The sequence below is a fragment of the Aethalodelphis obliquidens genome, unplaced genomic scaffold (genome assembly GCF_003676395.1).
Source record: "Aethalodelphis obliquidens isolate GAN/ISIS:26980383/991018 unplaced genomic scaffold, ASM367639v1 scaffold74, whole genome shotgun sequence".
Taxonomy (NCBI): Eukaryota; Metazoa; Chordata; class Mammalia; order Artiodactyla; family Delphinidae; genus Aethalodelphis; species Aethalodelphis obliquidens.
Genome location: NW_020838018.1, coordinates 6,151,313 through 6,168,387, shown reverse-complemented (window position 1 = coordinate 6,168,387; position 17,075 = coordinate 6,151,313).

Here is a 17,075-nt window from a genome sequence, read left to right as displayed (position 1 = left end):
TCAAGTAATTGTAAAGTGAGTATAAAACACATTTACCAGTGTTTCATAATTTTCAGTGTAAAAGTTTTTTACCTTCTTGATTAAATTTATTCCTAGATATTTTATCCTTTTTGATGCTATTGTAAATAGGATTGTTTTCTTAATTTTCTTTTTGAATAGTTTGTTGTTGGTATATAGAAATACAACTGATTGTTCTATGTTGATTTTATATCCTGCAACTTGACTGAATTTTTTAATTCATTCTAACAGGCTTTTTTTGTGGCGTGTTTAGGCTTCTTGCATATAAAATCTGCAAACAGATCATTTTATTTCTTTCTTTTCTGATTTGGTTGCTTTTTATTTATTTTTCTTGTCTAATTTCTTTGACTAGGACTTCTGGTATTATGTAAAACAAAAGTGGCAAGAGGAGGCATATTCACCTTGTTCCAGGTATATGTTTTTATCACTACTGATAATAATGATAAATAAGGAGGGAAAAAGGAAACTTTAGAGGTGATCAATATGTTTGTGGCATATTGTGATAATGGTTTCATGGATGTATACTTATCTGAAAACTCATCAAGTTGTATACATTAAACATGTAGAGTTTTTGTATGTCAATCATGCCTCAATAAAATGGTTTAAAAAACACATTCACATTTATGTTAAGTGGCTAAATAATACTATTTCTAGGAGTATTTGCTTTTTAAAAGAAGACTGCAGAAAGAAAGGCATGCTTAACCCAACGGAAAGAATTATCAATAGCACCATGACTAGGTATCTTTGAACTGTGGACATGACTTGGAAGATACTTGGGGTTTGCAACTTTCCCGATAACAGCCAGCTTTGACAAGACAAAAGACTGACATCTAGCCCTAACAATCACAAATATTTTTATTCTCTTTCTCCCTCTCTACCAGCCTGAGAAGTATTCAACATCCAATTGAGGAACAAGAGAGGCACTTTGTCACTGGGTCAGATGAAAAGGTCTCTTTTGCCCCAAAGCCTTGGAGCACCAGCCTCCTTGCAGGCTCCATCCCTCACACTGGCTCACTCTCAAACTCGCTTCCAACCTGGCACTATGGCCCCTTTCCCTGACTACTTTCAGGCCCAGGGGCTTGCTCTTTGGCCACCACAAGTGACTTAAACCCAAGAGAGCAGCTTCAGTAACTGGCCTGAGCAGCACACCACCTGTGGCCTGTGTATATTTTGTCCTCCATCCTGCATCCCTCCACTTTTCAGGCCTCTAGTTTGAAAGTGATTTCTGAACCACTCCTTAGCGTGCTGCAAGGCCCAGGAGCTGCAGGGGGCAGGGGAGCAGAAGCAGCAGTCACCCCTTTTTCCTTCTCCCAACCATAGGCTACCACTCCTCCCCCCTCCCTTCGTTACCTCTGAAACTCCACCTGGGCTCTTGCTTAGTTTATACTCACCTCCTTTGCCAGAGCCGCTTCCCTCCCCCACTCCATACTTCTTCCTCATTTATAAGCATTTCCATCTGAAAGGGGGAGGTTTTTTTTCTTTAAAAAAAAAAATCTCCTGAGTTGGGAACACTGCCGATTGTAGCTATAGTGATGCATCAATCACATCGCAATAATTGCACAGCACAGGGTTTCCTGTTAGGGCTGAGCTACCTGTCAGAAAATGGCAGCAATCAGGCTATTGGCAGCAGACAATCAGGCATCATTTGAAATTCTTTATGGCTGCATGTTTCCCAGTCTGGGAATTGGATGCTAATCAATCAGTTGTCATGGCAACCCAGCATCGCACAGCTATCAATACAGGAAAATGCTGGGAGAAATTACTAGGGCAGTGAGTGCCATCATTCCTGGGAGGGAGTGCCAGGTGACCTCAGTGGGTGCCAACCCATGGAAAACAGGACGAAGAAAGAACCTGAGACCCCAAGGGTAAAACATCATAGCTGATCCGGGGAAGAGCTGTTGTCTTAGCCACAACAGTAGAAGCAGGTGGGTAATTTGGGGGTCACCTCATTGTCCCTGGATACTAGTGGGGCTTCCAGGGCCAGGACATAGACAGGCAGTTTGAGGGGAAAAAAAGGGGGGCAAGCACTAGTGAGAGAGGAGATCAATTAAATCATCCAGCAAATGTTTATGAGTACCCACTACACATGAGGCCCTTTATGTGGCAAATACTCACTGTCTGGTCAGGTCCACCTAACATGGACAGCAAAAGACATCCAGGACCCACAGCAGATTTTGATGTACTGGAAGAGTGGTAATATTTAAGCAAGACTGTAGAGGAGATCAGAAATGGGGACACCCAGTGGGGCCCAGCATGGTAAAGGGAATGGATCAAAACCACATTCCAGGACTGGGCTGAAAACATGCTCACCGACCTTGTTGTATTAAATTCCAACAATGTGGGGCTTCCGTGGTGGCACAGTGGTTAAGAATTTGCCTGCCAATGCAGAGGACACAGGTTCGAGCCCTGGTCTGGGAAGATCCCACATGCTGCAGAGCAACTAAGCCCGCGTACCACAGCTACTGAAGCCCGTGTGCCACAACTACTGAAGCCTGCGCACCTAGAGCCTGTGCTCTGCAACAAGAGAAGCCACCACAATGAGAAGCCCGCGCACCACAACGAAGAGTAGCCCCACTCACGGCAACTAGAGAAAGCCCGTGTGCAGCCACAGAAGACCCAAAGCAGCCAATAAATAAATAAATTGATTAACTAATTAAATCTAAAAAAAATTCCAACCATGTGGGGAGGTAGGTTTTATTATTTCTGTCATACAGCTGAGGAAACCCCAGCACAGAATGGTTGAATAAGCTGTCCAACATCACACAGCTAGGAAGGGCTGGGACAGGACTGAACTAAAGGTCAGGCTTAGTCTTCACCCAACAGTATATGGACAGTGGCCTCTCTGCAGCTGGGGGTCCAGGAAGGTCAGGTTCATTCAGACTCTCAGGAGCCCTGGAAGACACACAGACAATCCAAAATCAAGTTTTAATACAAGAGAGATTCATAAGTGGCTTTGCTGGTAACTCAGAAGCATCCCTTAGAGATACCAGTTCAGCTGGGTATGGCACTTAGGAAGTCATTTTCTCTCTCGTGTCCTCAATTTCTTTTTCTATAAAATGAGAATAAGAACTCCTTTGAAGATGGTGATGCTTAGATGAGACAGTGTCCATGAATGCTCTTAGGAGAGTTCCTGGCCCAGAGCAGCTTCTTCATTCCTTCATGCCTTCCTCAACTCTTCGTGAGGTACCCTCAATCAAGTCTGCACGGAAGAGCCGTCTCCTTGAGTGGGGTTAACAGTTTGTCCTGAAAAGCTTCTTAAGCTTCCCAGATGCCACCAGAACAAACTGAGGACTTGTTGGCTTCAATATTGTTAACCTCAGGCCCTCTATTAGGGTTCTCCAGAGAAACAGAATAGAGAGAGAGAGACATGTATTATAAAATTGGCTCACATAATTATGGAATCTGAGATTGTCATCTGCAAGCTGAAGACCCAGAAAAGCCAGTGGTTTAATTCGATCAGAGACTGAAGGCCTGAGAACCAGGAGTGCCGAAGGCAGGATAAGATCAATGTTTCAGGGGCTTCCCTGGCAGCTCAGTGGTTAGGAATCTGCCTGCCAATGCAGGGGACACAGGTTCGATCCCTGGTCCAGGAACATCCCATATGCCGCGGAGCAACTAAGTCCCCATGCCACAGCTACTGAGCCTGAGCTCTAGAGCCCACGTGTTGTAACTACTGAAGCCTGCGCGCCTAGAGCCCATGCTCCACAACAAGAGAAGCCACTGTAATGAGAAGCCTACGCACCGCAACGAAGAGTAGGCCCCGCTCACCTCAACTAGAGAAAACCTGCGTGAAGCACCGAAGACCCAACACAACCAAAAATAAAATTAATTAATTAAAAAAAAGAAATTAATGCTGCAATGGTCTATTACTCAGCCATAAAACAGAATGAAATTTTGCCATTTGCAACAACATGGTTGGACCTGGAATGTATTATGCTACGTGAAATAAGTCAAACGGAGACAGGCAAATACTATATGATATCACTTGTTTGTGGAATCTAAAAAATATAACAAACTAGTGAATATAACAAAAAAGAAGCAGACTCACAGATATAGAGAACAAACTAGTGGTTACCAGTGGGGAGAGGGAAGGGGGGAGGGGCAATATAGGGGTAGGGGATTAAGAGGTACCAATTGTGATATATAAAATAAGCTACAAGGATATACTGTAGAACACAGGGAATATAGTTAATATATACTTTTTAATATTTATTATTTATTTATTTGGCTGCGCCAGGTCTTAGCTGCAGCATGTGGAATCTTTAGTTGCGGCATGCAAACTCTTAGCTGTGGCATGTGGGATCTAGTTCCCTGACCAGGGATCAAACCCAGGCCCCCTGCTTTGGGAGCACCGAGTCTTAGCCACTGGACCACCAGGGAAGTCCCTACTTAATCTATTTTTAAGGCCATGCTTAATCATTTTTTTAATTGAAATATAGTTGATTTACAATATCATGTTAGTTTCAAGTATACAGCACAGCAATTCAAGTATACATACATAAATATATCCATATATATATTATTCTTCATATTATCTTCCCTTATAGATTACTGAGTATAGCTCCCTGTGCTATACAGTAGGTCCTTACTGGTTATCTATTTTATATACAGTAGTGTGCGTATGGGAGAAGGGATAAATTAGGAGGTTGGGATTAATATAGCCAATATTTTATAATCACTATAAATGGAGTGTAACCTGTAAAAATTGTGAATCACTACACTACACACCTGTAACTTATATAATATTATACATCAACTATACTTCAATTAAAAAAAGAATATGTGAAAAAAAAAAAAAGATCAATGTTGCTGCTCAAGCAATCAGGCAGGAAGGGTGGAATTCTTCCTTCCTCTGCACTTTGCTCTACTCAGGCCTTCAACAGATGGGGCAATGTTCACCCACATTGGGGAGGTCAGCCTACTTTATTGAGTGCACTGATGCAAATGCTAACATCACCCCAAAACTCACACACACACACCCAGAAATAATGATTTGTCAACTATCCAGGCACCCTGTGATCCAATCAAGTTGACACATAAAATTAACTATCACAGGCCTCATATACCTCCCTGATCTCAACTTTTTGGAAGCCTTTGAAAGAGAAAGTCAGATGGTTCCCTCCCCAACACAGCCTTCCCCAGCCCCCAGTGCCATGCCCACCTCATCTCTCTCAGGGCTATACTGTTGGGATGAGACTTCAGCTCATCAGGCAACTCCCGGCATGACGCTGCACCTTTATAAAAATGACACAAAGCACAGTGAGTGTGAATCTAGTTATCAACCAATGAATTTACCAAACTCTTCTTATTAAAGTAATTGCTTACTTCAATCTCATTTTTTTTTAACCCAGATGATGCCCAGGCTTATTTTATGACGCTCAGCCTTCTTGCCAATCTCTTTGAACGCTGTTGCAAAAGTTTCACAGCCTGAGAAGGGGCTTCTGAAAGCAGCACGGTAGAAAAAGTACAGGCCTTGGGTTCTGGTCTTCCTTCTGTTGCTAATCATCAGCTCAGTAACCTTGGACCCGGGACTCCTCTCTCTCTGAGCCTCGGGCCCCTCACCTGTGAAGTGAAGGACAGCCTTTCCCAGATGTCTTCCTAGAGCAGTACTGCATATTCATACATAACATTAACATCGACTTACATTCAGATATAAATAAATGATTTAGGGAAGAATGTTTTCAGAGTGAAATTGATCAAAAACAAGTTGGCAAACAAAGAGTGAAGCCGTATTTTTCAGGTTTCCTTCCTGAATGAATTCCTCGAGCTTTTCATAGGATGTGGGAAGAAGACATCTAAAATGCAATGCTGGGAATTCCCTGGCCGTCCAGTGGTTAGAACTTGGCACTTTCACTGCCACGACTGGGTTCAATCCCTGGTCGGGGGACTAAGATCCCACGAGCCGCATGGCATGACCTAAATAAATAAATAAAATAAAATGCTTCCCATATTTGGTTCAGCTCTAAACTGGTGGTTGGCTGGTTGGCTGTTTTTGTTTGTTTTTGTCACTGAGATTTTCTAAACTTGTGTTCCAAGGGTCAAACTTTAGAGGACATTAAATGAAAGGCTCTCTGAGAGGCACGGTTCACAACGGCTACAAGTAGAAATAACCCAGCTGTCTGCTACTTGTTGCGGCCAATGTCCTCTCCCTCAGAAAATTCTAGGTACCCTTATAAAGAGCAAGGAACGTCCATGGGTGTTGGCATGGAAAAGCTCCAACATATTTCATTAAACACAAAAAGCAAGGTGCAAAGTTTGTATTGATAAAACAGCCCCACGTGTGTCTGTGTGCCTAAGTGCGAGTGGAGGTGAGCTGATACAAGGATGTATATTGATGTGTGATAACACACAGCACATTTCTAGCACATCTGTAAGAAACTCTTCACAGAGAATTTCTTGCAAAGTGTCACTGAGAATGGGAATAAAGGCCATTTTACTTTTTATTTTACATCATTAAGTACTATCAAAATTTATTTTTACCGGCTCATTACTTTTATAATTAAAAAGAAAACTAAAATTTTAAAAGGTCTCTAAAAGCCTTGTTAGCTCAAGTTCTATAATTTTTTGGTTTCTTGAGCCCCAAATTGAGACTAATTTAAACCTGTCTTCTTGAAAAGAAATGGTCAAAGCTTTACACCCTTGGGTCCCCCGGGCGCCGACTCTTCTGTAATTTTCCATCCTGAGACTGCGAGCAGGGCTGGATACATAAACCCTGGGGAGTAACTGGTCCCTCTCCTTGGGACCCCACACTTATGGGCTGCATTTGAGTCTCCAGAAGGACAAAGAGGACCAAGGGGTGAGACGGAAACTTCGAGTCCCACTGTAGGCAAAGGTTAGCAGGCAAACCTTATCTAAGTACAGAATCCCAGAACCCTAAATCTTCTGAGCTGGAAAGATGGCTCTGCAGAGGACAAATCTGAGACCCAAAGGAGTGAAATGAAGACGGTATCACAGGTCTTGGGTCTTGGACTCCTGATTCTGAGTCTGGGAGAATTTCCATGATGCGACCTTGACTTTGCTAAAATGAGGAAGGTATTCCCCCCTGAGCCACCCACATGGAGACAAGAGGACATTCCTGGCTTCAAGAATGACCAAAGCTAGGGACTTCCCTGGCGGTCTAGTGGTTAAGAATCCGCACTTCCAGTGCAGGGGGCGCATGTTTGATTCCTGTTCGGTCGGGGAACTAAGATCCCACATGCCGCAGGGAGTGGCCCAAAAAAAAGAATGACCAAAGCTATATACAGTGGGCTGAAAAAACAAAGTCCAACTAGAAAAGGCAGAGCCAAAAATGAGGAGGGGTGAATCTGTTTAGCTAATTTAGCCTATGCTCAAGTTAATGAAAATTTGGGGAGGGGGTGGTTACTAACATAAAGAAACAGAAACGAGGACTTCCCTGGTGGCACAGTGGTTGGGAATCTGCCTGCCAACTCAGGGGACTCAGGTTCGATACCTGGTCCAGGAAGATCCCACATGCCACGGAGCAACTAAGCCCGTGCACCACAACTACTGAGCCTGTGCTCTAGAGCTCGCGAGCCGCAACTACTGAGCACTTGTGTGCCACAACTACTGAAGCCTGCGTGTCTAGAGCCCGTGCTCTGCAACAAGAGAAGCCACCACAATGAGAAGCCCGCACACCACAACAAAGAGTAGCCCCTGCTTGCAGCAACTAGAGAAAGCCACGCGCAGCAACGAAGACCCAACACAGCCAAAATTAATTAATTAATTATTTTTTTTTTAAAAAAAAGAGAAACAAATCAAAAATCAAGACAAATGTGTACCAACTGATAAAGGAAACTGATGAGAACTATTTCATCTGTTGCCTTTGGTATCTACTCTGCATGCCTGCAAGGGATTAACTTCTCAGCCTAGTGATACCTGTTGTAAACTTACTGGTAAGTGTGAAGCAGAAGGATAGCGTAGGTGGAGAAGGATCTTTTCTACCAAAGTGAATTGTCTGAAGGACAGAAGGTCATCGTTCAGCACCAGAACTTCTACATATGTTTACAATGTTTATGGAAGTCTTTATAAAAAGCACTATATGTGTACCTGCCTTAGTAAATAGAATGGGCTGCACATCATTTAACCTTTTCCCTCAGTTTCTTGAAGCCCTTTTTCTGAATTTCTGTACAGAGAGGCCCTTGGAGCTGTCAAGATACAATGGCTCTGTCCCCTTGGTTTCATTCCTTATACTTGTACTCTGTTTAGGTTTTACAAAGTGCTATTAGTCTAAAGGGATACATTCCACTCTAGGAACAATGAGGAATAAGATCTGGGGGGAAGGGGATGCATGAAGAGGTAAAGAGTACTTTCTGTTTTGACTCTATGTACTTTTGAATTGTTCTATTTCTTTTTTCTTTTTCACAAGTTGTTTTTACAACAAACAAGTTTGTTATTTTTGTTATCAAGCAGGCAAACAAAAGAACCAGTAAGTAAAAATGAGAAAATAGCACCTGTTCCCTCATTGGATAGGCGCCAGGGGTGTTTAGGTTTGTTATTATTGCCATTTTACAGATGAGAAAATCGAGTCCTAGAAAGGCTTGATGGACTTGTCCAAGGCCACCCAGAGAGCTAGTGGTAGAACAAGAGTGAGAACTTGGGTGTTCTGGTTCCTAGACCCCCATACCCTCCACTTGGCACCGTGGGCCCTGGCAGTCAGTGTGTCTTCCATGAGAGTCAGTCCATCTGTCTATCTGTCTGTCTGTCCCTTTTTCCCACTGTCATTGTACCTGCTCCTAGCAACTTCTGCTCTCTTCTAAATTTGCTGTTTCTACTGTATCATGGGCTGGAACATCAAACATCAACTCTCTATGAACCCTGCTATAGGAGAAGAGGAAAGAGTGTCTGTCTGTGCGCAGGACTCAGGCATTCCCTCTCCTAAAGACGTGAGCCTTAGTGCATGGTCACTGGGGTGATACTGCCTGCTCTGGAGCCCTTTCCCTTCCCTCCTCATTCCCAGCCCTGTTCCAAGTAGTTGATGGAAACTATGATGCACATCGAGTCTGTCCATTTGTAGCCAGAATACTTAAAAGCAAGCCTAGCTGAGAATGTACTGTTTTGCGATGATCTTAGCTGCTGTAAGGGAGTGAAGAAAGTGGGGTTAGGAGATGAGATTTGGAGAAACTTTGTTTCCAAGATTAAGCCATGAGAGTAGAGGTGACATTGATGAGAGGCATAGGTATGTGGCATAGGGTGATGGGGGGAATCTCTGGTGTTTTTCCTCTATAATCTTTGTCTGACCCCTACACTACCCTTAGCCAACACACAATCCAAGTACAAACAATGCGCCTGCTATAAAACAATTTCCAGAGAAGACCTCTAGCTCCCACTTCAAAATATTGCCACCTCTAAGCTCCTCTTACATAAAAATTCTGGAATCACCAGCATTCAAGAAATCTGCTGCTACGCCCTGGCTACCCAGCCATTCTCTGCTAGGGTCCTCCCAATGACAGGTCAAGACACGAAGACAAAGTTTGCCCAATGCTGGAGGAAAGTCACCTCCTACCTTGGCCTCCAGGCCACCAACCTGCTGAGCACAGGCCCCCAGTGAATAAACACCAGAGACAGTGGAAGCCCATGGATCCTTCTTTGTGGCCTGAGTTACAAACTTCTTTTAAGGTAAGAATTTTCTTTATTTTTCTTTCTTTTTAAATTTTTATGAGTATAGTTGATTTACTGTGCTGTGTTAGGTTCAGGTGTGCAGCAAAGTGAATCAGTTATACATATACATATATCCACTCTTCTTCAAGATTCTTTTCCCATATAGGCCATTACAGAGCATTGAGTAGAGTTCCCTGTGCTATACAGTGTCCTGATTGATTACCTATTTTATATATAGCACTGTGTATGTGAGTTACAAACCTTTCTCTGACATCAGCACAAACAGGCAGACTCCCTCCTGCCCTTCAACCCCAGGCCCACTGCCTACAGAAAGAGGAGGCTTCCAACCCTGGGGGGCGCATCTCCAGGCTGCGGATCTCTGCCGCCATGCAATACTCACAAGGGGAGGAACTGATAGGAGAACACCTGTGTGCTGTTCATTAAAAAAATAAAAAACCCATAAGGTTGTTAATAACCATCGCTGTGAAGAGAGATGAGCAACACTGAGCCATCAGGCAAGGAAAAAGGAATGATCGCCTGTATCTTCTCACATCACGCCCCTGGTCCCAGGAACCTCAGACATCCTGGTGATTTACCCCAGGCTCAGCTGGGGCTCATCAGAAAAAGAATGAGCCAGGCAGAAATGGATTTATTTCGGTTAAGGCAGAAACACTGGGCCCTTACCATGCACTCAGCCCTATGTTGGGCAATGTGGCACTGTGGTCCCCAAGTCTGTGTGCTTCGGAAACCCCCAGGGACCTTTTATACAAAGACCGTAGGGTTTCACTCAGACCTGCAGAGTCAGAATTAGACATCTGTGATGTTTTTTAAGCTCCCCGGGTGATTCTGTTGCAGCTGGTCCAGAGACTGACATTTAGAAACCACTGCAGTGGGGAGTATAATGGAAGTGTAAGATAGTTTGTCCTTATGGAACCATAATATAAGCAAAGAGGTAAGATTCATTCATTTGAGGTAGATTTAGTTATTCCCTACTCTGTGTTCAAATAGTGGTTTTATACATCTCGTAGCTTTAGTTTCCTTGGATTGGAAATGTTTATTAGTCTCTCTCCTTTACAAGCATTCTGTGAACTATCTGAAGGCAGAGATCATGTTTATTCACCTTGGATCCATGTATTCACACAGTCATTTAATCACTCATTCATTCCTTGACTTACACAAATACTGAGTCTCTCCCAGGTGCTGAGAGCAGTTCTGTGTGCTGGCAATGCCACAGAAAACAAGACTAACAAGTCCCCAGATTTCCTGGAATTCACATTCTAGAGGGGGTAAGGGTGGGTAGCGATAAATGCACCAATGAATAAGACAAGTGCTGTAAAGAAAATAAAACAAAATCTTGGGAAAGGGACTAACCGGGAGGCCAGGAGGCAACATTTAATAATACAGTGATGGGAGGCTTCTCTAAGTCGGTGATACTTGAGCTAAACCCCAAAGGATGACACAGAGTTAGTGGCCTGAACATCTGGAAAGAGCACCCCAGGCAGAAACAGCAAGAGTAAGGCTCAGGGGCAGGAATGTATTGGCATGTCGCCCTAGGAATGGAAAGGTGACCAGGGAGGCTGAGGCCAGTGACTGTTGGGGACAGAAGCAGGAGATGTGGCTGGAGAAGTGGGCAGGGGCCAAATGGCACACAACCTTATAGGCCAGGGTGGGGTGTTCTATTTAATTTTCTATTTCTATTTGATTCTAAGTGCGGTAGAACACCCCTGGAGGTTTTTAAACATGGAGGGATTTTAACCAAGGTGATTAACCAATTCAATCTGATCTTCTCCTTTAAAACACACTCTAGGAGGTTGGGATTAATATATACACACTACTATATATAGAAGCAGGATGGGAATAAAGACACAGACCTACTAGAGAGTGGACTTGAGGACACGGGGAGGGGGAAGGGTAAGCTGGGACGAAGTGAGAGAGTGGCATAGACATATATACACTACCAAACGTAAAATAGATAGCTAGTGGGAAGCAGCCTCATAGCACAGGGAGATCAGCTTGGTGCTTTGTGACCACCTAGAGGGGTGGGATAGGGAGGGTGGGAGGGAGGGAGATGCAAGAGGGAAGAAATATGGGGATATATGTATATGTATAACTGGTTCACTTTGTTATACAGCAGAAACTAACACACCATTGTAAAGGAATTATACTACAATAAAGATGTTAAAAAGAAAAAATAGATAATCAACAAGGGTCTGCTGTATAGCACAAGGAACTCTACTCAGTACTCTGTAATGACCTATATGGGAAAAGAATCTGAAAAAGAATAGATACGTGTACATGTATAACTGAATCACTTTGCTGTACACCTGAAACTAACACATTGTAAATCAACTCTACTCCAATATAAAATAAAAATTTTTAAGAATATGATCTCTTTTGTGGAGAATGGACAGCACTGGGGCAAGAACAGACGTGGGAGACCAGTTGGAAGGTTATTTCAGCAGTGCAGACAGGAGCAGTGCAGAGCGGGCAAGGGAGAAGTGGAGGTATGGACACATGGCCAAGCACAGCACACATTTTGGAAGCATCCTTCAGCCCACTTGATTGATTGGTCGTGGAGGTGAGAGAAAAAAAATCAGGGACGATTCGTAGATGAATGAATCAGCCCAAAGCCTGGAACATAATAGTACGCATTCAGTGAACGATTACTGAACAATTGGGTAAATGAGTATAAAACAGCTCAACATCAGCATCTTGCACATAATTACATGCCAACACGTCTGCTGCAGACAAAAATGCTCTGGACTAAAAAAAAAAAAAAAAAAGATGTCACTGTGGATTCAGATTGGCTAAGAGGTGGGATTTGAAACTTGACTCCAAATATGGGTAGCATTGGGATTGAGAAACAAACATGAGAGGCGATTCTAGGCCAGGACATACAAATGTGCCTGGGTATGTCTTTAAAGTTTTTTTGCTTTTTTATTTTTTTGGCTCTGGGATATTTTTCCCTAGTGGGAGTTTCAGGTGAAGTGTAGAGACAACTGTGTTGGCAAAGCAGAAAACAGAGACACAGTTGGCTGAATATGAAAACAGGAGAGGAATGTGAAGCATCCTGAATGCCAGGCAGTAGTTTGGATTTGAAAAGCACTAGAGGTCCATCACGGGTTCTTGTCTAGGGAAGTGGCACACTAGCAGCGGGTGATGTATGTCTTGAATTTGGATGGTCTGGGGCCGGAGGGGGGTGACACAACACGGGAGACAGCAGATTGGGTAGAATGACAGTAGTCTAAGCACTGGATTCATTAAATTACCCTCTCTGTGGGCGGGGTTGTGGGGAACAACGCCCAAGCCTGGACAAACTAGAAAGAAATACGGCTGTGCCAGAGGCTCTCAGAGCTCGCCAGAGGGGACAGGGCAGGAGAAGGTGGTGGGCCGGGGGCCGGGGGTGGGGGGCGGTGGTCAGTAGGAGAAAGCAATTCAGCCCCGAGCCAATAAAGCAGACTTTACTGAAGCCTGGAGAGGACACAGGAGTTTTCAGCTGCAGTTGGCTAGGTTTCCTGGGCCAATGTGTGTATTCTGCATCTCCTTCAGATTGTAAATCTAAGTAGAATTCCTGGTCCTTCCCAGGGCATTTGCGGCAGCCACGAGTGCATCTTGTCTGTGGGGAAGAGCCTCCTTGATAAACAGAGACTTAAAGACCAGCCAGGACCCAATCACGGCCTCACAGCCCTTTCAGGGAGTGTGGGGAGATGCTCAGTGGAGAATAAAGGAAGAAGTGAGTCCTTTTCCCTTTCACATTCACGGCGCTGCTGGAACATGGCCCTTTCCCACCAAATATACATCAAAATCCAAGCATTCAAGAATCTTGCCCAATCCCCCAGCAGGTCATCGAACTACACCTGGACACTTGGAAGCAGGAGGTAACAGAAAAGGGCAGTGGATTGTGGAGTCGGGTCTCCCAAATGGAAAGGAAAGGACAGAATGTGAGAGACAAGGGCAGCAGCAGCCTCTGGTGGAAACTTGCCGTCTTACAGCCAGGAAGTTGGCGGCTTCTCCAACCAGGAAGTGGGGGAAGCAGACCCGACAGCTAGTAGAATGTCAGGTTCCTCTAAAGAGGCTGGAACGGTTCCAAATGATAGCCATCTGCTCAGGAGCCCAGTGGAGCCTGGTTGGTGGGCAACGATTCACGGTCAGGCTGCGCCCGGGCCGCCTGGCTCAGTCACAGAGCAGCCAGTGTTCCCTGTGCTTAGACGCAGATGGCAGCTTCCACTCTCCTCATTTGCTTTTTAAAGCACAGTGACTACCATCATGGATGCAGTCTATTAAAGAGCCAGGGCCCCAGCTTGTTCTCTCTCACCCCAGGTCCCTTGCCTATACTGCCCTGCACCTCAAGAATGCCCATGAATGGCAGCAATGACAGAGAAGATGAAAGTGGCCAGGTCAGTTGGGGACAGATAACAAAAGGTCTTTGCTAAGGGGTCCTGGGATCCTGAGCAAGGTAGACACACAACCAGCAGTGCATTAGAAATAAATAGACGTTAAAATTGATCATCTACAAGGACCTACTGTAGAGCACAGGGAACAATACTCTGTATTACAGTACTCTGTAATAACCTAAATGGGAAAAGAATCTGTATTGATACACATATAACTGAATCACTTTGCTGTACACCTGAAACTAACACAACATTGTAAATCAACTATGCTCCAATATAAAAAAAATTTTTTTAATTAAAAATAAATAAAAATAAAAGAATTAAATAGATGGTGACATCTGGTGACCAAGGACCTAGGAACGTCTAATTATACCCAGCGGATCATTTGTCCTCCCCATGACATTTACAAAGGAGCTCGCACACAAGTGACGTGATTATTGGTGGTGCAAGCCCTGTGTTACCCAATTCAGACTCGCCAGAAGTTTGAATGGAACATGTGGTTTAGGCTCACAGACCTATGTGGGTCTTTCTGGACCAAACACATGGGCATGTCTGTGGAGGGAAAGTAAGAAAGGATAGTGTGGCCAGGCCGTGCCATAACACTCCCCCTCTGCCGCTTTTGCCAAAAGAGCTGGCGCTAGATCGCCCTCTGGAGGCAGGAGAGAGAAGAGCAGCAAACCTGAGCGCTAGGGACCTTAGTGTGGTGACAGAGGAAATGAAACATTATTCCAAGTCCCACACAAAGAGTGACATTCTGCCCCCCGCCCCGCAGTTATTCCCTGTGATATGTCTGCCGTTGTGCTCCCTGACACAATCCTAATCATAAGCAGAGCTCTTTCTCCAGCATGGGAGTTTGGGGTACCTTGAATACCCCAGGTTAAGGGTACCATAGGTTGAGTGTGGCTCCCTCCACACTCCAAAAGTGAATTAACCCAACCACAAGTCTTTAAAGTGTCCCACTTTTCCAAATTCCTAAAGGCTGAATAAGATGCACAACAAAACGAATGCACCCCAGCACCAACACAGCTTCAAAATATAGAAGGCATAGATAAAGCAGTAGCATTTTGCAAACAAAACCTAAGCCCCACTTTGCTGCCAATCTGAAATAGAGGAGAGTGGTAAATACCCAGGGAAGGAGAAAAAAAGAGAATTCTTGTTTGAAAGAAACTTGCTACTGAGCTGACCTGTGCCACCATCTGCAAATTTTATAGAGACTCAAAGCTTTAATGCATCTGCTTAGGTCTGGAGCAGAGGGCAGGACAGGTCATCCAGGGTATTGACCTTTCGCTCAGTGATCTGACCTGCTAGCACCCAGGAGGTGAAGGGGCGGGTGGGGAGAGACTAGATGATGGTTTATTAGATTAGTAATTCCCAAGAACATCTCCAGAAGCCAAATGAGAATCCTTCCCTCAACCCTCTAGTCCTGGAGAATTGACTGAGATTCACTTCCCCAATGGCTGTCCAAACATCCTCTTCTAGCACCAGGTTTCCTGCTGCAGCAAGGCTTGCCTTTCCCAATAATAATATAACAAATCAAATACCTCTCTTCATGAAATCTCCCCTGATGCCTCAGCTATAAATCACCTCTCCTCTGGGAACTTCCCTGGTGATCCAGTGGTTACGACTCTGTGCTTCCAGTGCAGGGGGCACGGGTTTGATCCTTGGTCAGGGAACTAAGACCCCACATGCCTCTCAGTGTGGCCTAAATAAATAAATAAATAAATACAATTGCCTCTCCCTTCTTGGAACTCCCCTAGTCCCTATCTGTGCCTCTCTTGTAAGTTTATATACCTATAACTTCTCTCTTCTTTCAGAAGATGATAAAATCCTTGAGGACAGAGCTAAGAACAAACACAATTGGGATTTCTTTCTTCTTTATATGGCCTTATTCTTTTTTAATTATTAATTTATTTATTTTTGCTGTGTTGGGTCTTCGTTTCTGTGCGAGGGCTTCCTCTAGCGTGGCAAGTGAGGGTTACTCTTCATCGTGGTGCACGGACCTCTTACTATCGAGGTCTCTCTTGTTGGGGAGCACAGGCTCCAGACGCGCAGGCTCAGTACTTGTGGCTCACGGGCCTAGTTGCTCCGCAGCATGTGGGATCCTTCCAGACCAGGGCTTGAACCCGTGTCCCCTGCATTAGCAGGCAGATTCTCAACCACTGCGCCACCAGGGAAGCCCTCTTCTTTATATGGGAAAGAGAAACTCCATAGACCTCTTCTTTGGAGGCCAGGGATACATTCATAGCCCCCACTGCTCTCATGTGACCCCAACCAACCTTGATGGGGAGACACAGCTGGAAGAGCCAGTCCTATACACAGGCAGAACAGGAAGTGACTTGGCTGGTAGGCTTTGGAGAATGCAAGGAATTTCCCAATTGTGCCTCCAAATGTCCCACCTCCAGTACCTGAAATTCCATCATTAATCATACATTCTTTTCCGTCTTTGAGGTTTTTCTCTTTTGCAGTTCCCTCTAAATACCTCATTAGAAGAACATTTTAAGTTCCAACCAGTCAATGCCTCAGCAAAGGATTCACTGGCCATCAGATGTAAGCAAAGTTTTACAGGAGTATGTAGACTGTGTAAGTGTTTTGAGGGTCAGGCATTAAGGCAGGGATCTGAGAGTGTAAAAATCCATGAGGTGAAGGCTTGTTGTTTGTTTTGTTTACTTCTGTAACTCCAGCACCCATTATGGTGCCTGGAACATACAAGGTGCTCAATAAATGTTGAAAATAAGGAATGAACGGGTAAATGAATGACGAGAAGTCCAGAAAACAGGTATTCTCCAGGAGAAGTTCAGAAGGCCAGAAAACATAATCCCTGGGGGCAGAATGGATTCCTTATTCTTCTTGGATGACCTCCACGGTGTCTTAGACAGCCTAAGAAGTGTTCAGGAGGTTCATTGGAACTGTATCTTTGCTCTTTACCGTTTCGCCGGTGGCTCTGGGGCTTGGCCCAGTAACACTGCCCCCTCCCCCGCCGCCTCCCCGGCTGTCACCAGGGGCCAATGCAGACCAAATACTAGTCTTGCCACCAGGGGGCAATGCAAACCAAATTCCAGCGTTTTA